Source organism: Rhinatrema bivittatum, chromosome 2 (genome assembly GCF_901001135.1).
Source record: "Rhinatrema bivittatum chromosome 2, aRhiBiv1.1, whole genome shotgun sequence".
NCBI lineage: Eukaryota > Metazoa > Chordata > Amphibia > Gymnophiona > Rhinatrematidae > Rhinatrema > Rhinatrema bivittatum.
The window spans coordinates 476,676,046-476,703,173 of record NC_042616.1 but is presented as its reverse complement, the minus strand read 5'-3'; positions in this window follow the sequence as shown (position 1 = coordinate 476,703,173).

The following is a 27,128-nucleotide window of genomic DNA, read 5'->3' as shown; positions in this document are numbered from 1 at the left end:
TTGATGCTACCCTCTCTCTGAGGAAACAGGTTCTGAAGAAGGGAGGCCCACCACAGCTCCTAGCTCCTCTTCTCTGCAGCCTCATAGCCCTCCAGGCCTCTCCAGAAAATATCCAGATGTTTCTACTGCCCCCATGCCCCAGGCCCTCTGAGGGCAGTGTTACCTGTGATACAGTGATGCTGTAGAGGAGCACAAGACTTAGAGAGGCCAAGGCAGCTGAATTTCAAGCCAGAAAAAGAGGGTAGCCAAGGAAAAAATAATGGATGGGCAGTAGGCATACAGGTCTAGGCTCTACTAGTTGTAGTCTTAATCATAAATAATGGCTTAGAATGCACCTGGCAATAGATTTCTAAGTAGTCTGCAACAGCCATCATGCTTCATGAGTGATGCTTTAAAATATTTTAATTCTATTATTTCAAGCACTTACCAACATTAAAAATGCCTTATTAATTTGTATTAATTTATTTTATATTTGCAGTTTATAAATACACAATATCATGTAAAAATTAAAAGAACACTTAACAAAAACATCAGATTCAATCATGTAAAAAAAAAAATATCCTTTATGAATACTCTTTACAAAAATGTAGCAATAATTTATGAACTTAAGATTTGCAATGGATACACAACAGAACTAAAAAATTTCACCCAACATGCAAAACAATATTCAAATTATGGTGTCACCTCAGAAACAGTAAAATAAACTCCCTCCACTGCCAAACACTCGGGCCGATACAGTACAGTGCGCTCTGATGGAGCGCACTGTTAACACTCTATTGGATGCGCATTTGACGCTAGCGTTACCCTTATTCAGTAAGGGGTCGAAAACGCGCGTCCAACCCCCTGAACCTAATAGCTCCCACAATATGCAAATGCATGTTGATGGCCCTATTAGGTATTCCCGTGCGATTCAGAAAACAAAATGTGCAGCCAAGCCGCATATTTTGCTTTCAGAAATTAGCGCCTACCCATTGGTTCCCACTATCACACAAAGGTTTCTACTCCCACACACACATACACAGAGGCTTTAACTCTTACATGCTTTCTCCCACATGCAGGCTTCCACTCTCACATGCTTTTTTTCACAACAATTGTGTTTCACACCCACATGCTTTCTTTCATACATACATACACAGGATCTCCACTCACATGCTCTCTCTCATACACACAACACACACATGCACAAGCACGCTTCTCACTCCCATGCTCTCTCTCATATATACACAGACAGGCTTCATATTCCCATGCTCTCTCTCATACACACACACAGACTTCTCACTCCCATGTTCTCTCTTTCACAACACACACATAGGCTTCTCACTCCCATGCCATCTTTCATACACACACACACACACACACACACAAATCCACCCCCTACATACACATACAGGCTTCTCAATCACATGCTCTCTCCCATACATATCCAGATGCTTCTCACTCTCATGTTCTCTCTCATACACATACACACACACACACACACACACCAGCTTCTCGGTCCCTTGCTCTTTCACAAACATGCACACACATGCTTTCACTCCCATTCTGTCTCTCCCTCAAATTCATACACAAACACATACACACACACACACACACACACTCTAACAGGCCTCTCCCTTTCTTTTGGGCCTCCTTCCTGCAAGGCCTCTTCTCTGACCGTGTGTTGAGCTCCGTGATGGCACTAAGACAGGCTTCTCATCTCGGGCCGCGTGAGATGAGTTTTGTGATGGCCCTGATAAGGTCAGGTCAAGACTTGGGCTGCATGGGATGAGCTCTATTATGGCCCTGTATTGGACCTCTCTTCTCAGGCACTGGGTAACTCTGAGTGGGTGGGCCTGAGCAAAACTGGGGGAGCCACGGCCCACCCAGGCCACCCATGGATTTGCCACTGTATTGAGTATTCCATGTAAATAAATACACCTTCACCTTCTAAAGTGTCTTTGTATCAGAGTGTTCATTTGCTGCTGTTGAGTCTGTCATGTATCTCCTGTAATTTCTCCTGACTGAGGATGTATGCCTCCTCCTTCTCTATCTAGATTATCTTCTAGTCTATTTGGAGGAGGCAGGCCTCTGGTTTTGGACAGGTTATGAAGCATACAGCAGGTCAGAAAGAATTCAAAGTCCTTAGTGAGGTTGTAAAGAAGACATCCTCCAGATCTGCCCAGGCAGCAGAAAATTGTTTTTGAGTAGGCTGAAGACTCTCTCAATGAGTACCCTGGGCTGCCAGTGGGCTCAGTTGTAGCGAGCATCTGCAGCAGCCTGCAGGTTAGCTAGTGGGATCATGAGCCAGGTTTTGAGTGGATATTTTCCATCAACTGTAGCAGAGAACACAGAGAAGAGCAGAATTAGATATCCTTTAGTGCTGGGCAGTGGGATATTTCCCTGATCCAGATTGGAGCGGTCCTCTTAGGCAAATGTTTTAAATCCACCTAGATATGAGAGGCGACCACCTGCGTACTGAGGGAATGGAATCCTTTGTAGTTGCGGTAGATGACCTCTTTGTCCCTTGGTGTCCTTATATGGATGTGAATGCAATCAATAGCCCCCTCTCCCAGCCCTGAAAGACAGAAGGGAAGTGAGTTATGATGTAAAAAACAATCACTATTTTTTGTTGCTGTCTGCTCCAAGGAAAAAAAAAAAAAATATATATATATATAGGTGTGTTTCCTGAGAAACACTACCAGGAACAGATCTATACATGTGGAGGTGGCGGATTGGCTTATTTCAGCTGTGAGCCCTAGAGGTGTCTGGAAGATGCCAAATTCTAGGATGGTAGTGACCTTGACATATACAGGCAAAGTGTGGCCCCCCTGAGGCTGGAAGGTTGCCAGCTCTATCAGCTACCGTAGATACAATACGGTTTACTTATTGAATCTGAACCTGTGCATGACTTGCTCCTCTAACACATCAAAAAACTGTGCCTTAGTCCTGTAAACTGTCTGGAAGAGGTGCCTCCTTCTCCTCCTTCTTCTCTCTTCTCTCTCTATCTTTAATCGTTGTGACACACGTATCCATAAGCCTAGGAGAGTCATTTTTAAAATGGATTTTCCACCACTGACTCCACACCCCCCCCCCCCCCCCACTATGGCCCTGTCAGTCTCAGGTACACTCACTTGCACCTCCCAGTTGGGTCCAATCTGTCCCAATTACTCCCCAGTATAATCCAGAGTGTCTAAAAACACTCCAGTATGGCCCTGTATGGCCCTGTAAACACTCATTCACACCCCCAAGCATAACCCTGTATGTCCCAGTTAATCCCCAGTCTCATCTTTTAGCCTGCTGCCCTGTCCACTCACTCAAAGCCAGCACATCAAACACCAAATCACAAATCATCAACAAAGTTTGAACTTGTGTGCATAAATGAGCAGTAGTAAATCTACTTTCACAGTGACAATCACATGTAAATTGTTTTTAAAATAGCTCATTACACACATATGTTCAAACTACACACCAATACATCCCTAATACATCCCCTTTTTCATGTGTATTTTCACTGACGATGGTGCATATACCTGCATATGTGATATGACATGTTTATAAAATACAGATTATGTGTGAATGTTTCTATTGCACCGGAGGTGGAACCTTGGCCTGGCGCAGGATTGGTACGGCCCTCTGAGGGATCCCAGAGGGCACCTGCTGCCAGGAGGCGGAGCACACGAAACAGAGCCTGACAAGAACTTCACCAATAACAGTCCGGGGGCTCCGTGGGTTGAGCCCTTGGATTCTTGGATTGCCTGGGCTTAAGAGGGCCTCTGGGGGTCTCCTGGAGAGATGACGGAGAGATGTGTCCACCAAGAGAAGAGGTGCGCAGCTGTAGGCAAACAGGCGAGCTAGACCAAAACCGAGAGTACCGGAGACCACTGGAACAAGACAGGAACTGAAGGTCCTCTGGGTAGGATAGGCAGTGCCTGGTGGTCCAGCTCAAAGAAGGCCTTGGGTAGTGTCAAAACAGGCAGGCCTGGTGATCACAGGAGGAGCGAAGAGAGTGTCTGAATGGAGTACAAGGGTCAAAGCCAGGGTATCCGTCCGAGAATGGTCAGCCAAAGCGAGGGTCAGTTCCAGGTATCAGTCTGAGCGTAGTCAAAGGCAAGCAGAGGTCAGTTCCAGGTTTCAGTCCAAGCGTGGTCAAAGGCAGGCCGAGGTCAGTACTGGGTAATAGTCCGAGAAGGTACTACCTGGGCACCAAGATGAGGAACAGGACTCAGGAACAAAGGACTCAGGAACAGACGCTGGAGCACAGGAAGGACCTTGGAAGCACAGGAGCAAGGCAGGAACACTGAAATAGGCACAGGAACACTGGAACAAGCACAGAAACAAGGAACACAGGACACTGGAACAAGCACAGGAACAAGAACGGCAAACTAGCTCACACAGAGGTGATGACCCGATTGCCAAGGCGGGGGTCTGAGAAGCGGGCCCTCGCTTAAATACTAAAGCTAGCTGATGTCATCACTGCACGCCACAGAGCAGTTTCCCACTCCTGGCCCTTTAAAGGGCCGAGCGGACTGCACGCGCGCGTCTAGGGGCGGGCCTGATGCCGAGGAGGACGCCGAGCCCTGTCATGAGGAAAGCTCGGAGGTAGAAGGCCCCAAAGGGCCTGGGGACTCTGCCGCACAGCGCCGCGGACGCAGGGGACTGGCTGCGGGAGAGGTCAGACCGAGACCCGCTGGAGCGCGAGCGAGGTGAGCAGACAGGGGCGAGGGCCTATCGCGGCTGGGATACGCAACAGTTTCACATACACACAAACAATATATGAACATTTTTACCTGTGCAACCTTTAGAAAATTCACTCCTTAGCTGGGCTACAAGGAGGCATTCCTGGGGGCTTGTTTAGAGCAGAAGAGTAACACATTTTCAAAAGTATTTCACACTATTTTACCCTCCTCAGCGACCACACAAAATAGCTACCTGGGCAGTTTCTCTACAAAATGTAACATAAAATATGTATGATAAAAGTGCTTGCATGCCTTGCAGCTATGCTGAAAATTTGCAGCTACATGCCTCAAAATTTATAGGTATACATTTATCACATTCATCGCTAGAGTAACCATTGCTGATTATAACATGGAACATTGGACAAGGCTCAAACAATAAATCAGCTTTTGCATGAAACATATACTAATGCATGCTCTTAGCAAGGTGCTTGATTCATTCATATCTGAAACTTAGAAAAAATGTATGATAAATAGATATTCAGCAGTTTTAGTAAATACATATAATTAAATGCTGTCAAAAAAAGGCTTACAGAATCTCTGTATCTTCATGGAAAACATGAATAAACCCCCTTTATGCACGTTTATAAGCTGACCTCCTTTAGAATTGCATAATGTATTTTCATCTTTATTACAATATGCATGAACCTTATTAACCTTTTCCCATTATCCAGTGTTTTTCTCCTGATGTCATGAAAATATGAAATTAGGCAGAGAAAGCCTACTGAGCATATATTCATTGTGTAATGTTATTTTGAAATAAGGGCAGGATGCCAAAAATGCTTGCTTGTATGTCAGTCAACAAACAACCTTATTTAATTTTTTTCAAAACCACTTATTTGGCTAAACTCCAAAACAAACATTGTGGGATGCACTGCTTGCTCAAACTGCTTTCATAAAACTCTACAAATGCCTTTTGGAATCACAGATAAATCTATTATACCCACAAAGTTAAAGAGAAATATAATCTTTATTAGATAAAGCTACAGGTCTGAATAGTGGGGGGCAACTTTATTATACTCCAAAATAACTCAATTTGAAGGTAACTCCACTTCCTCACCCAGGAATATATCCAACATCACTAGTGACAAAATCAATGAGGTAATTAACCTACCTGACACAGATATCTCATCGTAACCAGTCAAACAGCTAGTTCAACAATAGAATAAAGAGTTTACCAAATACATCTTCATCCTATTCCTCCCAAAATACTACCCCAATTCTTCCAAACAGAAGTACCTCTTGGCTCCATGTAGGTTCATCTCATCAAACAACAGTGGCACCAACTGGTGCATAGGTGGAACAAGCATAGAACCAACTATGCCTTGCAAAGTTGCAAGGAACGTCCAGGAGAAAAGAAGGCAGAAATCATCCAGGGAAAGAAGGAATATGTCTCCAAACATCTAGCACTTACTAAAAACCATCCAACACAAATATTTCTACTAATGAAGTGACTATCTAAGCTTGAAACCCCTTCCCCTCTTCCTTCATCTGAGGGTCCATCTGCAATAGATCTTGAAAACATTTTGAATCAAAAAATAAGTCATTCATGCAAATTTCTCATCCTCTCCCCCTTCCTTATCCAGCAAAAGGAGTACTCTGAATTAGAAATGTGCATTTGTTTTTTTCTGAATTAGGCAATTTCAGCGAAATTGCCTAATTTGGTATGGTTTGGGGGAACTGAAAAATGAATGAAATTTTTCCAAAATTTTGGAAAAATTCATTTTTCAGGTTCATGCTCGCTACTCCTGTTAGTGCGTGCTAACTTTGACCCGTTAGTGTGCATTATCGGGAGTTAGTGTGCACTAACCCAAAAATCAGGGCCCCCCCCCCCCCCCGAATGGCAGGAAAAATGACATTTCCCATGGGAGGGCCCCGAAACGAAGCCAGAGATGATAAAAAAAAAAAGATGCACATCTCTACTCTGAATATACTTTCATCTGTCCTAACCTTTCCAAATCACTACTCTGTGAATGGAGCCAGATGTCTCTATCCAAACTATTCTCTAGAAAATGCAACAGGGTTTATACCGATAAAGGTTTCTACCTTGTAATTATTTAAACCCTCCCCCCCATATACATACATACCCCAACACACATACATTTCTGTTTATGCAATGTTTGATCTAGGCTTTGCAATAAAAGAAACATTTATGAATGTTATAGCTTGCCTCTTTTCCTTGTGGATTTTGTTGGGAAGGGGTGATCTGATATTGACATCCCTCTCAATTTTGGTAAACATAGGTAACAATAGATGATTCTGTTTATTAACAGCGTGACTTTCCAAAAGACACAGTTACTTACAGAAAGTCTGAAGATTTTACCAGTCTCACTCATGAAGATATTATGGAACAGGTAAATAAGGAGGAAGTGAAAAGAGAGGAAGCAAGAAGCAGTATTCTACAAATGAAGAAGATACAAATAAGGCAATTATCCACATTTCTCTTTTAGGGATCTGTAGATATAGATATATGCTTTAAATTTTACCATAGTTACAGAAGTAATTTGCAATTACCATAGAATTCCTGACTTCAACCAGACAGTACAGGAACACAATATCTGGTGAATAAAATGAGAAGCTTAGGAATGAGTGCCGAGGTGGTGGCCTGGATTGCAAACTGGTTGACGGACAGAAGACAATGTGTGATGGTAAATGGAACTCTCTCTGAAGAGAGAGCGGTTTTAAGCGGTGTACCGCAAGGATCCGTGTTGGGACCGGTCCTGTTCAACATCTTTGTGAGCGACATTACGGACGGGATAGAAGATAAGGTTTGTTTTTTTGCGGATGACACTAAGATCTGCAACAGAGTGGACACGCCAGAATGCGTGGAGAGAATGAGACGGGATTTAAGGAAGCTGGAAGAGTGGTCGAAGATATGGCAGCTGAGATTCAATGCCAAGAAGTGCAGAGTCATGCATATGGGGAGTGGAAATCCGAATGAACTGTATTCGATGGGGGGAGAAAGGCTGATGTGCATGGAGCAGGAGAGAGACCTTGGGGTGATAGTGTCTAATGATCTGAAGTTGGCGAAACAAGGCGATAGCTAAAGCCAGAAGAATGCTGGGCTGCATAGAGAGAGGGATATCGAGTAGGAAAAGGGAAGTGATTATCCCCTTGTACAGGTCCTTGGTGAGGCCTCACCTGGAGTACTGTGTTCAGTTCTGGAGACCGTATCTCTGAAGAGACAGAGACAAGATGGAGGCGGTCCAGAGAAGGGCGACCAAAAGGGTGAATGGTCTTCATCGAATGACTTATGAGGAGAGATTGAATAATCTAAATATGTACACCCTGGAGGAAAGGAGGAACAGAGATGACATGATACAGACTTTCAGGTACTTGAAAGGTTTTAATTATCCAAAGACAACAACAAACCTTTTCCGTCGGAAAAAAATCAGCAGAACCAGAGGTCACGATTTGAAGCTCTGGGGAGGAAGACTCAGAACCAATGTCAGGAAGTATTTCTTCACGGAAAGGGTGGTGGATGCCTGGAATGCCCTTCCAGAAGAAGTGATGAAGACCAGATCTGTGAAGGACTTCAAAGGGGCGTGGGATAAACACTGTGGATCCATAAAGTCTAGAGGACGTGAATGAAGAGTGGGTGGCTCACGGGAATGACGTCTACTGCCTGGAGATAATACCCTTATTCAATAAACATACACACGGTTAATGCGACTCCACATTGCTCTAAGCTTCAACAGCAAGAGGAAACTTGGAAAAAGATTTGCATTCACAAAAAAAGCGGGTAGCTGGCTTGTTATGGCGGTTACTACCCCAAACCAAATAAGCCTGGTACTTCACTTTTAATGCATATCCAGCATAGCTCTCTGCTTCCACGGCAGGAGAGAAAGACTGACACATCACGCATATCCAGCATAGCTCTCTGCTTCAACGGCAGGGGAGAAAGTCTCATAGTTCACTTTCAATGCATATCCAGCATAACTCTCTGCTTCTATGGCAGGGGAGAAAGACTGATACTTCACACATATCTAGCATAGCTCTCTTCTTCAACGGCAGGGGAGAAAGTCAGATACTTCACTTTCAATGCATATTCAGCAGAACTCTCTGCTTCAACGGCAGGGGAGAAAGTCAGATACTTCACTTTCAATGCATATCCAGCATAACGCTCTGCTTCAATGGCAGGGGAAATGAAGAAAAGTAGATCTATATACAGACAACAACCAACAAGGTCTGAATTATTTAGTCTGGGTAAACAAATAAGCATGGATATAGCTTGCTTATTGCGGTGGTTACTACCCCTAACTACTTAAGCTAGATATTTCACTTAGAGGCAGTTCCAACACTGCTCTCTACATTAATGTGGGGGTAGAAGGGAAATAGAATCAAAAGGTTACTAAGAGCCAAGAGTAACAGATAAGAATGAGAAAAAAAAGTGCAAAACTTGCTGGGCAGACTGGATGGGCCGTTTGGTCTTCTTCTGCCGTCATTTCTATGTTTCTATGTTAGGTCCATATTAATAAGCTATTTAGACAGATAATGCAATAGTTATCTATCTAAGGGGGTCATTTATCAAAATGCACTAAGGTGTTTTTGCATGTGTTAAGCCCTGTTAATGCATGTGATATGGTGCGATGCAAATCTGAAAAAGAGGAGGAGAACCAGTTTGTGAAGTCCTATCACATAGACTTAATGCTGATTTTAGCTACACCTTTTTCAGAAGTGTTAAGCTGTGTGATCTCCTGGAAGGCCTGTTTTGGTAGGTGTGAAGCTCCTGGAGCACCAGCCTAGCAATCTGGGGGGGGGAGGGAGAGAGAGAGAGAGACTAGCCATAATGTGCTCTCCCTAGATAGGTATTTGTATCCCTATGGGAGGCCCACCCTAGTAACTCGAGGTGAAGTTTAGGTATTAGTGTAGGGAGTTAGGGGCCACTTTAACATTCAACGTGAGACGTACGAACAGAACAGTGGTCTCTTGTGAAGATTTGATGACCTACGGAGAGAAGAAACTCACCCAAAGATGAGATTGGTGCAATGTTCTCTCCACCTAGCATGATGGATTCTCTACCTGGGTAACATCAAGCTAGGTGGAGAGAACATTGCAGAATGCTCTCTCTCTCTCTCCCTCTCTCTCTCTCCCTCTCTCTCTCTCCCTCTCTCTCTCTCTCTGTGGTTGTATGCAGGAAATACAACAGGTGTGAAAATGTTATTGCAATTTGCACTAACTTAGCTGTTCGCATAGGTATAATTGCAATAAACTGTTTATTTGCATAAAACACACCCTTTTGCTATCGCATGCGATACTTATCACATTTTGATAAATCCAGGCCTAAATGGCTTACCTAGCTATATCCAGCCCTTATCTGGATACATTCTAGCCAGCATAGTCATCTTCTCTCCTTGCTGTCGGGTCTCCACTCTTACTTCAAATGGCGTTCTTCTTCTCATTCTCTTCAAACAGTTATTCTTTTATACTAGTCAGCGGATTAACTTGTTCTCCTTCCAGCAGAGAGCTTGTCTGAGAGGACATCAGATTATCCAGGATTGGGGTTGGAGAAGGGAAAGATTAAACCAGTAGAGCCTGTTGTGAGGAGGAGACAGGACCAGCAAGCACAGAATTCTAGCCAGAGGAATTCTCACGGTCTTGCACTTTTCAGCATCCAGATATGCTTGGTAAGTAAGGATCCAGATAGAAATTTAGGAAATGGGAGCAGTCATAACTTTCCAACAGTGGAGGGTTACTTCACTTACGTCATCCATCTTGATCCAATGATTGTCCTGCAGTTTATTTTGATCAGATGATCGATATTCCACCTATGAGGGACTACCCCCTTATCTTTTTATTTTATTTTATATTAGCGATGCCCAATTGATTTCTTCATTTAGTCCCAGGGGAGTGACAGTTTTGAGTTTAAAGATCCAGTGTTGTTCCCGGAAGTTTAAACTCTTCTTCAGATTACCTCCTATGATATTTTTTTCCACTCTTTAAAAACCCTCCTGCATGCGCCGAGCCTATTTTTGCTTAGGCTCGGTGGTGCGCGCAAGCCCCGGGACGCACATATGTCCCGGGGCTTTGAAAAAGGGGCAGGAAGGGGGCGGGGGCATGGGCATGGTGCAGGTCTGGGGGCGGTCCGGGGTGGAACCGAGGCCTCCAGCATAGCAGCTGTGCCAGGGGATGATGCGCCGGCAGCCGGCCGGTGCCCGCAAGATACGCCTGCCACAGGCAGGCGTAAACACGTAAAATAAGGTAGGGGGGATTTAGGTAGGGCTGGGGGGTGGGTTAGATAGGGGAAGGAAGGGGAAGGTGGGGGGAGTGGAAGAAAAGTTCCCTCTGAGGCCGCCGATTTCAGAGCAGCCTTGGAGGGAATGGGGAAAGCCATAGGGGCTCCCTTAGGACTCGGTGCGCGCAAGGTGCACAAGTGTGCACCCCCTTGCGCGCACCAACCCCGGATTTTATAACATGCGCGTGGCAGCACGTGCATGTTATAAAATCAGGTGTACATTTGTGTGCGCCGGGTAGCACGCACAAATATACCCCGCGCTCACTTCTCTAAAAATCTACCCTATAGCCTTTACTTATATGCATTTTATCTTTACAGCTTCTTTGTTCTTCACTCTCCCCACCTTTGCTAATTTCAACATTCCTCCAATCACATGTTGTTAGTTTCAGCTCATGTTACTGTGTGTACATGCAGCTCTTCTTGTTCCTGTTTGTGCCATCCTTTATCATGCACAGCGTGCAAAGTCCAACAGTTCAGTCTCTTTTAGTTTTTCAGCATAAGCAGTTATATACACTACCCATTGCCAATGGTGATGTTGCCAGACAGTTTGTCATCAACCATCAATGATGTCTGTGCCAAGCTTATCCCTACCTGCTAATGATGTCATCTGACTAATTACTTCTCACTGAATATTGCCTATACCTGACAGCATGACAGATATCTGTTCAAGGCATACATGATAACTAACATGTAAAAGACAGGGTCCTCTCCAGGACTCAGGTGGGCCTAAATGCTAGTATTTCTACATAACCACACTGAAACTGCACAAGCCATAATGCCACATGATACCTTTGGGAGTAGTTGGCCTATACATTTTGCCAAGCTTTGGATAGAAGCTGGTTTCGGGCTCATGAGGGCATGGCCTTTCATCCCCTTCTCTAGCCTTAATGCTATGTACAGTGTTGATGACTGAGTCTATCAACATACCTACCTTGGTCTGAGTATGCACAATGTACACAATTCTCAAACGCTATAGGAGATGCATCCTGTAGAACCTTTACTTTGTTGTAATGGCCACAAGTCAAGCCAGCCCTGTGCACAAGTAAGGGCCTCCTACCAGAATCTACCTGAAAAGTGGAGACTCTGGAATTTTCACATTCTACAAGCTTACCTCCCTGAGAGTCTGGAGCCTAGATACTTTAAGGGTTGCCACAGATAGGATAAGGAGTGTAACAGCTACTACCAATTTTAACAAACCAATTACTCTGCCTATTTTGTATGTACCTACAGAAAGCAGAACAACATGGCTCACCCTGAGCTGTACCCTCCCATCTCTATATTTCTCAGTGATTACCTGTGACATGCGAGGCTAGGTCCAGAGCTTAAAACACAGCTTGGGTTGAATGAGGGGAACATTTTGTTAGGTGTCATGTAGCTGCTGTTGTATTTATCGCCCAACTTGCTGTGGCCTCTCCATTTCAGAGGTGACTTTGCAAAACATTTGAAGGCATAATAGTATCCTATTCCCAAGGCACTTTCAGATACTCAGCCAAGCATCCTTGTCTAGCCACCCTGAGCAACCAACAGAACCAACATGTCAGCCCAAGACCTTCATCATCTGTACATGAGAGTTGACAGGTTGCTTATCTAGTTGTGGCAGGGCCCAGCAGTGTATGGTTCAGTCCATCTCCAATGACCTATGCTAGATTTGTGAAGATAGGAATTGCCACTTTCTTTTACATATGCTTTCCAAAAGGCTTTAAGTTAAGGGCTGCTAGGTCAGCACTCCGATGTCAGCACTGATGATGAAACAGCAGAGGCAATGCTGTCATCAGTGTGTTTGCAGGCCCATGTTACACAATGTATCTGATGTACAGGTGCAGATCTTCAGAGGCACACGGATGTCAGCTAAGGAAGGTGGCTGTCAGATAGCAAATCTGTGATTGATAGCTTAAACTTACAACCTGTAGCTTTAGGCTGTGGCTTTAAGCAGTTGAGCTACTAGTAATTTATATGATTTCTCGATCAATTGGGCCCCATGTTCAAGGCTTTGCTGGAGTTCCCACATACCTATGCCACTATCTCGCCCACATGTGAGGCCTTGGACAGGGTCCAAATTATGCAGCCTCCAAGCAAGATGGCACAAGCTAGGGAAAGCTATTTACACTGTGTTGCCAGTCCTATATGAACAGTATTGTGAGATATGTCTCTTTTAGACTCACGATTAAACAGAATACATTAGGCAGGCTAAATTTGTTTAGTGAAATCTTTACTTTGAGTACACAATGTATAGATCTGGAAGTATGTCTATTGGGATACCATGGTGCTGAGTGAGATTATGGAATACACAGCAGAGCAGCCCTATCTCCTGTACTCTGGGTAGGGCATACATTAAAGCTCTCCCCGTTTTGTCCAAACAGCAAAATCTACGTTCGAAACCTCAAAGGTGCATTCTATGACACCGTGGGTAGAACATAAGGCCTCAATGTGCCTCATCTCTGCTGGCGTGTTGGGAATAGCTAAGGAAGTAAGAAGTCAGATTCTTCAACCATATCTCAGATCTCCTGAGGCAAAGATAGAAGGGCTGCATCATTCACACAACCATGACTTTCTGATAGCACTGCCAATCCACAGCATATTCTAAGACAATAGAAGCTAAGCTCTAGCTTAGTATGTGACTTAAAAGCCTTTTTTCCCCCCAGCCAAAATCCATGGTGCCTTTTTCTGTGACATTATATGAACAGTATAGTCCTTGCCTATGTTGTGTCTGATCTTACAGAATGGGAAACTGCATCTGGGGTTCCTACCAAATGTGTCTATGTCACTCACTACCAAGCTATCGCTACCCATTTGTAGCACTCTTCTAGCACTGAAGCTCTATATAACAACTGCCACACATGTCACAGTAGCAAAACATCTACCTGGTGGTATGCTTGTGCAAGTCCCTGGCTGTTCTGCAGTATGTTCTCCAGAGGTACACATTTGTCTAACCTGACACAGTGAATATGCTAGGCCCTAAATGCACAGGCCACAGCTTCTGTTTTACCAGTAGGATGATCAAGACAAACTGTGGCTGAAAACATGGCTGACTGATCAATAACAGGGCACATCTGATCTGGGAGTCCCTGCAGTGTGGCCACTAAAATGTTGTGATTAACAAATGAGATTTCAACTGCTCCAAATGGAAGGATTATAAAAGCCTATAGTTTAAAGTGAACCCATAGAAAGTGTGTGTTGTGGCTGGTCAACCATAAAGCTTTGTGGCAAGTGCATTTTTTTGGCATGCTTGTTGACCTAACTGTACAAGCCATTTGTCATGTACCCGATGCTGTCACATTCCCCATAGCCCCCCCCCCCCCCCATGTCTGTGCAGCAGGCTGGAAAGACATAGCCAGAGAGAGAATACAGAAAAAAGCATGTGTCTTACCTATGAGCCAACCCTCCCCGCAGAGGTGTCCTCAATATTTTCAAATATGGCCGGTTGCCTAAGTATAAGGAATCGTGAGCGGCTCCCAAGTACCTGGCCACCATGTTGATGATCTGCAGTCGAGAGTCACAGACCTCTTGCATGTTGATGGAGTGGACAAACTTTCTGTTGTGGTAATCTCCTCCCTGAAATGTGGTGGGATGATGGCTACATGAGTGCAGTTGATAAGCTTCCAGAACATTCAGAAAGTTGGCAATGGCCTAAAAGCCTCTATTCAATTCTATCAAGTCCTGCTTGTCATGAGGAAATGCTATGTAGCAATTAATGCGGTCATGTACAGCTGTAATAACCTGGTCCAGACAGCGGGGAAAAAGAGGTTTGGGACATTCTTCTGAACACCTTTATGTCATTTAGAAGGAACCAGTTGTTATGAAATGCAGCTGGATCCAGTAAATGAATCTGTAGTTTAAACCCAGCCTTACTTCTAAATTGTTTCTTATGTTCTCTTTTTATTCTTTTCCTCCTCAGTTACCTACGAAAGGTAGAGATTGTGAAATTTTGTCATGTTTCAATTTAATTTTTAAATTTCAAATAAGAATTTCATGTAAAGAACAATTTCTCAATCTCTTGTGATTCTATGCAAATTACTTTGTATTTTGTTTTGAAAAAAAAAAAAAAAAGAAATGCAGGGTGGACAATCATTTGGTGAGGCCCAGTATGGCATGGGACCACTCCATGACTGGATCATGATCCCTTCTGATTTCATCATATAATTCCAGGATAGCTTGAGAGCTGAGGTGATACCTGCTAACCACATATTCTTCTGGCATGCCCAGCAATGTGGCTCTTGGAGGAATGAAGTGCTCCCTGTATCTATGTTTCGTCTTCCTGTGTGGCAAACACTGCCGTGGGCCCTGACACTTTCCTTATAGGGCCAGTGTTTGTGGCTTCAGTACAGGGACTTACCTAGGAGGGGTTGGAACCTCCCTTGTCCATTGTTGCGGTTGTTGTTCTTGTTGTTGTCTGCTCTGAGCATCACAAAGCAGCCGGCATCCCACTGCAAGTAAACTTGCCCCAAACATAGTAGCTTTAGGAAGACAGGCCAGGTAAGAAAAGCTTTTTTATTGGCCCAGGATGGATTGGTAGGTGTGTCCCATAGAAGGCCTCATTTTATCATTCATGATAATAGCCGCAAACCACGATAATGGCTGCAGTCACACAATAAAAACATGTTTGCCCCTCTACTGAAAAATAAGGTGCTGTTATTTCTGACATTAAATCCCACATTATTGTGTGTTAAATTAGCACAAGTTGTGCTAAGAAACACTATTTTGCATTAAGGCCGCCAATCTGCATACTGAATTTAAAATTTGCATACTAGCTTGCTTTGTAACATTTATCACACATTTATCGCACATTGGACCTGCAACACAATTTGATAAATAATCCTGTTAGTGAGTATCCCCTAAGGGCACTAACTTTAGCATCATCATGTAAAGTTCCTGTCCTTGTTGCCAGCCCTTACCCAATGTTCAACAACCACCTTTTCACATCCTCCTCCCTCTTCTGTTTCTCCCAGTCTCCATGTGCTCTGTCAGTGGCCCATTATACTACCCTTCTCTGAGATTAGCTGAGCCAGCTCACATAGTTAGAAACTGACTAGCAAGACGGAGAACATTATAATAAAAAAAAAAGATTACTAATGATAAAACATAGCCCTTGCCTTATCTTCTTCTTCTACTTCTGTAAGGTAATAGTAAAGTTGCAGCTCTTGGTTTTTTTTTTTCCCGCTGGCTGTGATTTGTTCTCCTTCCAGCAGAGAGCTTGTCTGAGAGGACATCAGATTATCCAGGATTGGGGTTGGAGAAGGGAAAGATTAAACCAGTAGAGCCTGTTGTGAGGAGGAGACAGGACCAGCAAGCACAGAATTCTAGCCAGAGGAATTCTCACGGTCTTGCACTTTTCAGCATCCAGATATGCTTGGTAAGGATCCAGATAGAAATTTAGGAAATGGGAGCAGTCATAGCCATATTTTTTTTAGGAGATGGGTCATGGCCTTGTGCACCCCCTTCCACTGCCTATGCTTCACTGTGCTTCCTAGAAAGTATGGGGTAGCCTGCACAGAGTGGTAGTTGCAACCCTAAAGAGGACACAATGGGTTTGGGGTTGGGTTCCATGTGGGAATTTTATCTTCTTTGGGAAGATGCACATAAAATCATGGTGGGGCAGACTAGATGTGCCTTTTTATTCTTTTTCTGTTGTCATTTGCTAAGTTATTATGTTAAGAGGAAGGAGGAGGAGAACCTGAGTTGTGGGTAGACACACTGAAAGACTAGTAAAAGGTAATGGTTGAAGCTTAGCACAAAGGTGCACAAACTGCATAGTCCCACAACTTCATCAGAGATCTCATCAACACATATCTACATTTCTTGACCACTTTATAACAAAGTATGGGCCAGATTTTCAAAGGGTTATGTGCGCCGGGCCTATTTTAAAAAGGCCCGGCGACATGCGTAAAGCCCTGGGACACATGTAAGTCCCGGGGCTTTACTAAAGGCGTGGTCCAGGGGAGGGGCAGGGGTGGGGTGGTCCGGGACCGGGGTGGGGGTGGGGCTAGAGGCCTCCAACAGAGTGGCCATTGCCAGTGTGTCGGAGGATCGCGTGCCAACAGGCTGCTGGCACGCGTAACTTGCGCCTGCTCAGAGGCAGACGCAAAAGGTAGGATAAACATTTGGGGGGGTTAGATTAGGGCTGGGGGGAAAGGGTAGAGGAAGGGGTGGGAAGGTTAGGTTAGGGGGAAGGGAACGGAGGAAGGCAGTGCAGCTCAGCGCGCGCAAGGTGCACAATTGTTCACCTCCTTGTGTGCGCCGACCCCATATTTTATAACATGCGCACGTCTGCGTGCGCATGTTATAAAATCAGGCGTACATGTGCGTGGACCGGATAGCGCGCGCACATGTACGCCATGCTTGCTTCTTTTAAAATCTACCCCTATTTTTTCTAACATCTTCCAATACTAAACAGAAATGATATAGTAGGTACAATGCAGCATTCTTCAAGATGACCACAATAATGTGATAAATGAATGCAATTGTTGAGGTTTTGACCTTTATATTTTCTTGAAATATGTAGTATCATGACCCATATACTGTCTGATTCAATAATATTATACCATAGAATCAGTAACTTTCCTCCTCCTAGTAATTGCTGTTTGTAGCTTTTTATGGTTATATAAGAGTAATAAAAATGAATTGCTCATATATTTTATGGTGTTCACATCTAAAAATATACAAAATTATCATGCTAAAAGAGTAAATATGTTCCATGCCTGCCTCATGAGCCACAACACTCAAAAAGACCAAAATCCTTTTTTTTTTCCTATTGAGCAGGTTGGTAAATTGCTATGAGAAAATTCATAGACAGCATTGTCATGGAAATCTGCTTGACTACAGGAACCAGCTTAATTTTTCAGTTTCATAATTTTTGTCATTCCTTCTCTCACTACATATACTTACTCTTTGGCTTTGAATATAGCTTGCACTTTTTAGGGTGAATGGTCCTTAAGAGCCTCTTCTGAAATCACATTCTGTGTGAATTCAAAGAAGAAAATAATGAAACCATTATCTATTATCCAGATTGAAAAAGAAATTTTGAAGTACGCAAATGCATTTTTTACTCTTCTTTTTTGTTTGTTCTCTCATAATCCTACAATGAGTGGAATGTACATCACCTTCTTCAGTCAGTCTTTGTTGCATGATGCAAATGAAGCCACACAGACATAATTCTCTTGAGGGGCTCATTGATTTTTAGCTTCATTATCTGCTTTTCATATTACTGCTAGTGTTGTGTGTGTGTGTGTGTGGTGCCTCTCTGCTGTATAATAATGCAAATGGTTACATCACAGGTAAACAAACAGGTGCCTTTTCAACACAGGAATGGCCTTCTTCACTGTTTATACAGTACTAAGGAGACTTGATTTTAAGGTCAGCATATGGGAATTGCCAAATAAAAGTATATGTGTTATATAAAGGGATGAAAAAATATTTTCTTGACTTCCAGTCCAGATTGTTTTATTAATTCCAGAATATATGTTTTGCCTCATTAATGTGTGCCCTTCCCTAATTGTCTCTTTTAAAATACAAATTTATTCTGTTATGAACATCTGAAAAAGGGGGCAGAGGGGCATTATTGAGTGTGCTTATATCTGAATGGAAGCATACTTCATAATAAGAAAAAATGTTCTACTTTTCTGCCTTAAGTAGAAATATATCAATGAAAGGAGAACAGTTCAACTCAAGGCACTTTGGCTTCATTCTCATATATACAGAGCACCTTTTTTAAAGAGAAAAAATGACAAGAGGCAGTTGACACCTTATAGACTAACCATTTTATTTTCTCATCCCTAGTTCTTGTGTGGACATTTTGAGTTTGAAGTTGAGATGCTAGGAGTTTTTCCTTTCAGTTCCCTTAAGTTTGCATCGTATAGGCTCAAATCCTTTGCTGAGAAATCTTAGTCAGTTAAGAGATTTATATTGGACTTCAGTGGTTAGACTCTCTTTTGTGTTTTGAGTTTTCTCCATTGTGTGATTTTTTTTGGGATGAAGATTTATCCAACCTTCCTGCCTGAGATAGAGAGAGAAATTAAGATATGTTTTTTTTTTTTTTTCAAGTCATCCAGGCATCCCTCAGTTTAAGGAATCCCAGTGCCAATCCACCAGCTGGTGGTGAATGAATGTATAGAAAAATAGAAACATACATAGAAACTTGGAAATGTGATAGCAGAAAAAGACTGCATAATCTATATAGTTTGCCCATCCACACCAACTGATTCAGCTTACAATTTCTACCATTCCCTTAAAGATTCCCTGTGTTTATCCCATGTTTTCCTGAAATCAGATACTGTGTTTGTCTCTACCACCTCCACAAGGAGGCTGTTCCATGCATCCACCAACCTCTCTGTAAAGAAATATTTCCTTAGATTACATTTGAGTGTGCCCCCTTTCATCTTCATCCCATAATCCCTCATTCCAGAGCCTCCTTTCTTTTGAAAGAGGCTCATCTCATTCACATGGAAACTTTGGAGGTATTTAAATATCTCTTGTCATATTTCCCCAATTCCACCTTTCATCTAGGATAATCTTGTTTAGATCTTTAAGTCTGTCCCCATATGCTTTAGAATGAAGATCACTGATGATCCAGCCTCTGGACCGACTCCAACTGGTTTATATTATTTTGAAGGTGTGGTTTCCAGAATGCACACAATATTCCAAATGAGTTATCACCAGAAACTAAAACAGGGTTAATGTCACCTATGTTTTTCTTCTGATTATTCCTCTCTTTATGTTGCTTTGCATCTTTTTGGCTTTTGCTGTTGCTTTATCCTTAAACACCTTAAGATTATCAGATATGATGACCCCCAGATTCCCTTCTTCTTTCCTATGTAGAAGAATTTTAACCCTGTACCTCTTCTTTGAGTTTTTGCATCTTGAATGCATAACTCTGCATTTTTTAGCAAAACATTTTAGCTAGCAGATAATAGACTATTTCTTGAGCTTTGCTAGAACCCTCCATATTTTCCACATCTTCTTGCTTTCTATCCTGTTGCAGATTTTTGTATCATCGGCAAAATCACAAATCTTTCACGACAATCCTTTTACAATGTAGCTCACAATAATGTTGAAAATAACCAGTCCAAGAGCCATTTCCTGAGGCAAATCACTAGAAATCCCCCCTTCCTCAAAGTGAACTCCATTTACCACTACACTTTGTCGCCTCCCATTCACTCTAGGGCCCATACCCAACACTTAATTTATTTATGATTTGCCTATGTGGAACCATGTCAAAGGCCTTACTGAAATCCAAGTATGCTACATCTAGTGCTCTCCTCTGATCAAATTCTCTTTTCACCCAATAAAAATTTTTGATTACATTTGTCTGACAAGATCTACCTCTGGTAAATCTATGCTGCTACAGTTTCTGCAATCCAATGGATTATAGAATCTGTACTATTCTCTGTATTAGCAGTGATTCCATTAATTTACTCACCACAGAGGTCAGATTAACCAGCTTGTAGTCCTTCACCACCTCCTTACTTCCAATTTTGTGAATTGGAACCATATATGTCTGTCCCCAGTCCTCTGGAACTACTCCCTCAGATGCATCCTATCCAGGCCCAGCTAAAAAAATAATTGGATTGGGGGAGGAGAGCCATCACACAGGTGCTCTCCTAGAGCAAATAGTTGTGGAGATGTTCATGAAGTACAAGAGAAAAGAAAGGGGAGAAGAATTAAAGATCAAGTATTGAAGCCTAAGTATTTCAAGAGAAATCCCTAAAGGAACAGGGGCTCCCTTGCCCAGGGAATTTTCATACTCCATCCCAGAGGAAAGAAAGGACCCTAAGGGAGAGATATAGTATCCATAGAGTCACAGATTTACTGTTTCTAGTTGCAATATGGGGTTAATCAAAGAAACTTCTCAAGTGCCATATTTTCTGTTAAATAATCTTTTTATTCAAATTTTATGTTGGAATATCTCTACAGTGTCCAACTGTCATTTAGAGGTATATATAGTACAGTTCTCTGTGCTACATTGAGTTTTCTGTCAACCAATATGATGTACCCACGAATACCGGTATAGAAATGTTTATAAATAATTAAATGCAGTTTAGTTTGAGGTATTTAAAATTGAAAAATTTTAAAGTAAGAGGCCTTGTTTTGATTCCTGTGGAACCGTCTGAGCAGTTCACGGCATAACACAAGACCCACTGAGTGCATGTTTTTGTGCATTTGAAAACTATAAATTCTTGCACAGTCGGTAAAAATTATTGCAGCGTTGAAACTTGCTGCAATAATAAAAATGATTAAAAGTCAGGAAGTTGAAACTTCCTGACTTTTAATCATTTTTGCCGTCTTTTAATTTCTGATAATTTAATACCTCCCTGTCCCTTCAATTTTCTTAAAAAAATTGAAACACTCTAGAACCACCAAGTGACCCCATTTTTGTGTATTTATACTTGTACTGTACATATTTCCTGCATTATGCTGACTTTCATTGTCTGCTTGTGGTATCTCATGGCATAGAGCCTCTGCTACATATACAGATCACATTTATTGATTGTTATTGTGTTTTTCAGCCTTTTTGATTCAGTTATCAAGTACCAACAATTAAGCCTGTTAGGTTTTAACAGTGTGTGTGTGTGTGTGTGTGTGTGTGTGTGTGTGAGAGAGAGAGAGAGAGAGAGAGAGAGAGAGAGAGAGAAGTCAATCATCAGTAGTGCACAAGGGACATCACACATATAGGGACGGATTTTCAAAAGGTTACGCATGTTGGACCTATTTTCAAAAGGCCCGATACGCGTAAAGCCCCGGGATGTGTGTAAGTCCCATGGCTTAACTAAAGGGGCACTCTGGGGGCAGGGTGGGGGCGGGGCCAGAGGCCTCCGACACAGCGGCCATTGCTGCTGTGTTGAAGGATCGTTTACCGGCAGGCTGCCGGCGCGCGCAACTTGCGCCTGCCCGGAGGCATGTGCAAAAGTTAAGATAATTTTTTGGGAGGTTAGAGTAGGGCTAGGGGGGAAAAGGTAGGGGAAGGGGTAGGAAAGTTAGGTTAGGGGGAATGGAATGGGGGAAAGCAGCGAGGCTTGGCACACGCAAGGTACACAATTGTGCACCCCCTTGCACGCGCCGACTCCTGATTTTGTAACTTGCGCGCGCCTGTGCATACATTTGTGCACGCCGAGTAGAACTTGTACATGTATGCCATGTGCGCTCCTTTTAAAATCTACCCCATATTGTATATATGTGTGTGTATGTGAGAGAGAGAAACATAGTTCTCTTTACATTTAGTGGGAACTGAGATTGGTGGTATTGTTACAGTATCACTAAATTCATTTGTAACATCCAAACCCCCAGTAGGTAGTGCACTTCAACAAATTCTGTCATGTAAGGAAAAGAGAGTGTAAAGGATGTTGGCATGGTTGGCAGCTTTGGAAGGGGTGGCAATCCTCTAACTAAATTGAAGGACTATTTTAGCTTCTGAATTACAGAAGATGAAGGCAGCTACATGCAGAAGGATTTGAAATTTGAAGAGCAAGTACCACCACCACCTGTTTCTGTTCCTCATGTTTTGGAGCAAAGAGAAAATGTGGGAGCATAATACAAGACTGGGATAAGAAGGGCAGGGCTAGCAGAAATGTAACACCCAAGACCAGCACTATGCTTTTCTTGGCTTCTGCTTCTGAAGCAGTGAAGGTAATGTTTTCACCAACTGGTTCAGATGAAGAATTTGTCTGGGATTCTGTAAATCTGAAGATACTGAAGAGCTACTAGCCAATGGGGATTTGATGTTTAGTCAATAGCACCTAAGCCCCCAGTGAAGTGACTTGGAAGAGAAATAATACTGATGTTGAAACCAACCCCAAGAAAGAGAAGGCATTTCAGATAGATAGTATAAATGATGTTCCTGGCCTTTTTTCTCAGAGGCTAATCTCCACCTAACTTCTGTGCTTGCATCAGCCTCCAAAGATGTAGAGAAAGTATCATGAAGAAATCCCAGATCAGGAGGGACTTTAAAATGAGGAAAGATGTGTGTTTTGCTCAGTGTATTCAATGCAGGAAGAATATTAGTTTATAGAAACAAGTGGGGCATCCCATATATGTTGGAATGCAGCATCATTTGGAGAAGCAGCACCCACTAGTGCTGGCTTCAGGAAAGGGTGTTAGTACTAGAGATGTGAATCGGAACAGGAAACAGTTCTAATTCCGGTTTCGATTCACATCGTGTTATTTTTTTTGTCCGGCCCGATCGGGTTTTTTTTTTATCAGCTGCGCCCGAGCCGATAAACAAAATACCCACCGCGACCCTTTAAAATTAATCCCTTAGCTTCCCCCACCCTCCCGACCCCCCCAAAAACCTTTTACAGGTACCTGGTGGTCCAGTGGGGGTCCCGGGTGCGATCTCCCGCCATCGGTGCCATTTTGATTAGTGGCAACCGACGGCCCGGGAGTGGGAGATTGCTCCCGGGACCCCCAATGGATCACCAGGAACTTGTAAAAAGGTTTTTGGGGGTCGGGACGGTGGGGGAAGCTAAGGGATTATTTTTAAAGGGTCGGGGTGGGTTTAGGGGTTATTTTTGTGTGCTGTTTTTCCCACCCTCCACCAAAACAATAAGAGAACCCCCACGAACAATTTCATAGGGTTTTCCTATCGGTTTTGGGGAGCCCCCATTTTCTGACAATTTTGAAAATATCATACGATATTTTCAATCGTCAGAAGCCCGATTCACATCCATACTTAGTACTATACCGGGGATCTCTTCAGTCACTCCAAGTAAAAGTCAGAGAAATGGGGTTAAAAAGGGTAGAGGCAGATGTATAACACTGAAGAAAACTGGGACGGTGGAACATAATCAAGGTAAATGACAATGGCAAGGCACAAGGACAGTACAGGACAATATGGAACATGATATCATAGACAAGACAGAAACTATGTCAGACAGGTAACAGGGAAGGCCATTCATAGGAGAGCTGTTATTCATTTATTAAAAAGTTATACTGCTTAATTTCTGTATCTTCTCACACAAAATCATTCTGGGAGAATTTATTTTATATATTCTTCCATTTTTTCTTAATGTGTTCTATAACTCATAAGTTATCATGTGTAATTCAGCATAAATTATTTTCAATTGGCTTACATTATATTTTAAAATTATGCTTACTCTCCCATGTAAGATAGAATAGAGAGAATACGATAAGCAATTTCTTCCTCCAAATCAAACCTTACAAAGGAACACATTGAATTCTAACTGAACCACCACTTTAAGTTTAATTCAAAATAAGGGGGAAAAGCAAAAAGAAACTTTCTTCTTATTTGATGCATAGTAGCTTTGCAAGCCAGGGGAAAGAACCTAAGTTACTGTGTATAGACATGAAATGATAGATTTATACACCTTTCTTAGGCCTGAATTCATCATTCTTCGCAGGATCTTTTGCAGGATTCATCATTCTTCGCAGAATGATGAATCCTGCAAAAACGGAGGGTGGTGGGGGGGCGGGCCTGCGAAAGCCTGCAGCCTTTGCACCACGGCGGTGCGATTTTGGCATTCGCAGTGTGCCGGCTGCCGGCTTTCGCGCCAAAAGCGCCAACGTGAAAGGTGGTGCTATTTGGCGTGCTACTGCCGGCGATATTGTTAGTAACATTATCGCCGGCAGTGAAGCCACCACCGAGTCTGCCCCCTCCCTGCCATGACTCCGCCCCTCCCCGCCCCGACTCCGCCACCAATCTAATTTGCATGCTATCGCACACAAAAAGGGCTTTTTCACGTGCAATAGAGGCTTATCACACGCAATATGGCTGTATTGCATGCAATAAGCCTTTTAAAATAACCCCTTAATTAATTTGAATGAAAATACACATTCCTACAGTACAAAAATAAATATAGCAATAATATTCTTGTCTAAGCATTTTGACTAATAATTCTAGAGCAGAGAGGAACATTTAAAAAAGGGATGGTATCAGATTATTTTGCTTTTAGCACTGCATCACACAGACCTTAGTCTGTAACTCAACTAAATTCCTCTCAGGCTTTGCTTGCTCTTCCTTCTACTGTTTATAATAATGCATAATGTGGGCACTCATTTCCACCCAGGAATTCCCTTCCATAGCCACTAGATTTCCTTGTGATTGCTTCCTTGCTGGGACTCATAAACTATTTTTTAAAGCTTGATAGAATAAGGACAATCTGCCAGGGTCATCAAAACTTTTGTCTGTCTGCCTAGTCCATTCTTCCAGAGAATAGGAAGCCGGGTTTGATATATCCATAGCCTGTAATGCACCCATAACATATGTCCACCCTTTATTAGTTCCCTCTGGGACAATGTTTGTACAAGTTTTTACATTACTTGTAACTGAAGTTTCCTTATCTGGAGATGTATCTAAAACCACTGGTTAAAAACTGTCAGCAACATCTACAGTATGTGAGGCCGAAGGCATAACTGGGTACATGTTGTGTGGGTTTTTATTAGATGGAGGGGGTACATCCTTTCTTTCTTTTTCCCTGGCTCTTTCTTCCTGTTCTTTTTTCCACAAATCTGCAAGAGTTTTGCAGGCTTTATGCCCTTCTTACTATCTTCCAGTGCTATCTGCAACCCTAGCAAGTCTGATGGTATTTACCTCCCCAATCTTGGCCACATAAAAAATGGACTCTTCTTGCTTAACTTATGCCATTTTTCACAGAATTAAACAATTTCCTTATGCAAAAGAGGATTCTTATCACACGCTATCTGTACAGGGGTTAGCATTTTCCTTACTCTCCTTTATAATATGTACACGTATATACAATGTAATCCTAGGAGCTTTTTTTTCTAACACAAAATAAGATGCTTCAATCAATCACACACACACACACACACACACAATGTCACTTTCCCCTACAGGTCTTCAGCCAGTGATCCTTCATCTAAAGCACGGTGAGCTTACCTCCATCAGGCTTCCTTTTTGTCCAATGGATTTTTTTTCCCCCCGAACAAATAGGTGCGGCCAGCGCAATCTATATCTATCTATTAGGGATGTGAATCGTTTTCCATATCGTCTTAACGATAGAAATCGTGTGGCAGGGCAAGAAAATCGTCTTAGGCACGATTTTTTAGTTAAAAAATCGTTAAAAATCGTTTTTTCCGATTAGTGCGCACTAACTCCCAGTTAGTGCGCACTAACGGGAGTTAGTGCGCACTAACTGGGAGTTAGTGCGCACTAACTGAAAATGATACAATTTGACACTTTTCAGGTCAGTTAAGGTCAGTTTAGGAATGAATATGTATTCCTATTGGCTGCCCTCTTATTTATTCATGTTACCAAGTTTCCTACTGACAGTATATGGGGGATGGGAAATGGAAACAGTTGGTAGCTTGACAAAACAAGTAATGTGATCAGTCAATGTGACTAGAACTTGTGCCCTAACCCTGATACCAGGGGTATTGTGATCTTCCTGCACACAGTGCCCTATCCCTATTAATACCAGGAGTGTTGTGATCTTCCTGCACACAGTGCCCTATCCCTAATACCAGGGGTGTTGTGATCTTCCTGCACACAGTGCCCTATTCCTGATACCGGGGGTGTTGTGATCTTCTTGCACACATCCCGATATCAGGGATAGGGCACTGCATGCAGGAAGATCACAACACTCCTGGTATTAATAGGGATAGGGCACTGCATGCAGGAAGATCACAACACTCCTGGTATTAATAGGGATAGGGCACTGCATGCAGGAAGATCACAACACCCCTAGTATCAGGGATAGGGCACTGTGTGCAGGAAGATCACAATACCCCGGAGGAGTGAGGGTCAGGCAGCTCCCCCCTGTCTGTGAAGCCAGCCTCTCACTAGTAATGCAGGGAGGGAGCTGTCTCAGACTTCACCATCCTCCCCCCCCCCCCCCTTACCAACACACCATTCACTAGCTGGGACATGGGGGAAGTCAGGAGTGAGGGTCAGGCAGCTCCCCCCTGTCTGTGAAGCCAGCCTCTCACTAGTAATGCAGGGAGGGAGCTGTCTCAGACTTCACCATCCACCCCCCCCCCCCCCCACCCACACACCATTCACTAGCTGGGACATGGGGGAAGTCAGGAGTGAGGGACAGGCAGCTCCCCCCTGTCTGTGAAGCCAGCCTCTCACTAGTAATGCAGGGAGGGAGCTGTCTCAGACTTCACCATCCTCCCCCGCCCCCCCCCTCACCCACACACCATTCACTAGCTGGGACATGGGGGAAGTCAGGAGTGAGGGTCAGGCAGCTCCCCCCTGTCTGTGAAGCCAGCCTCTC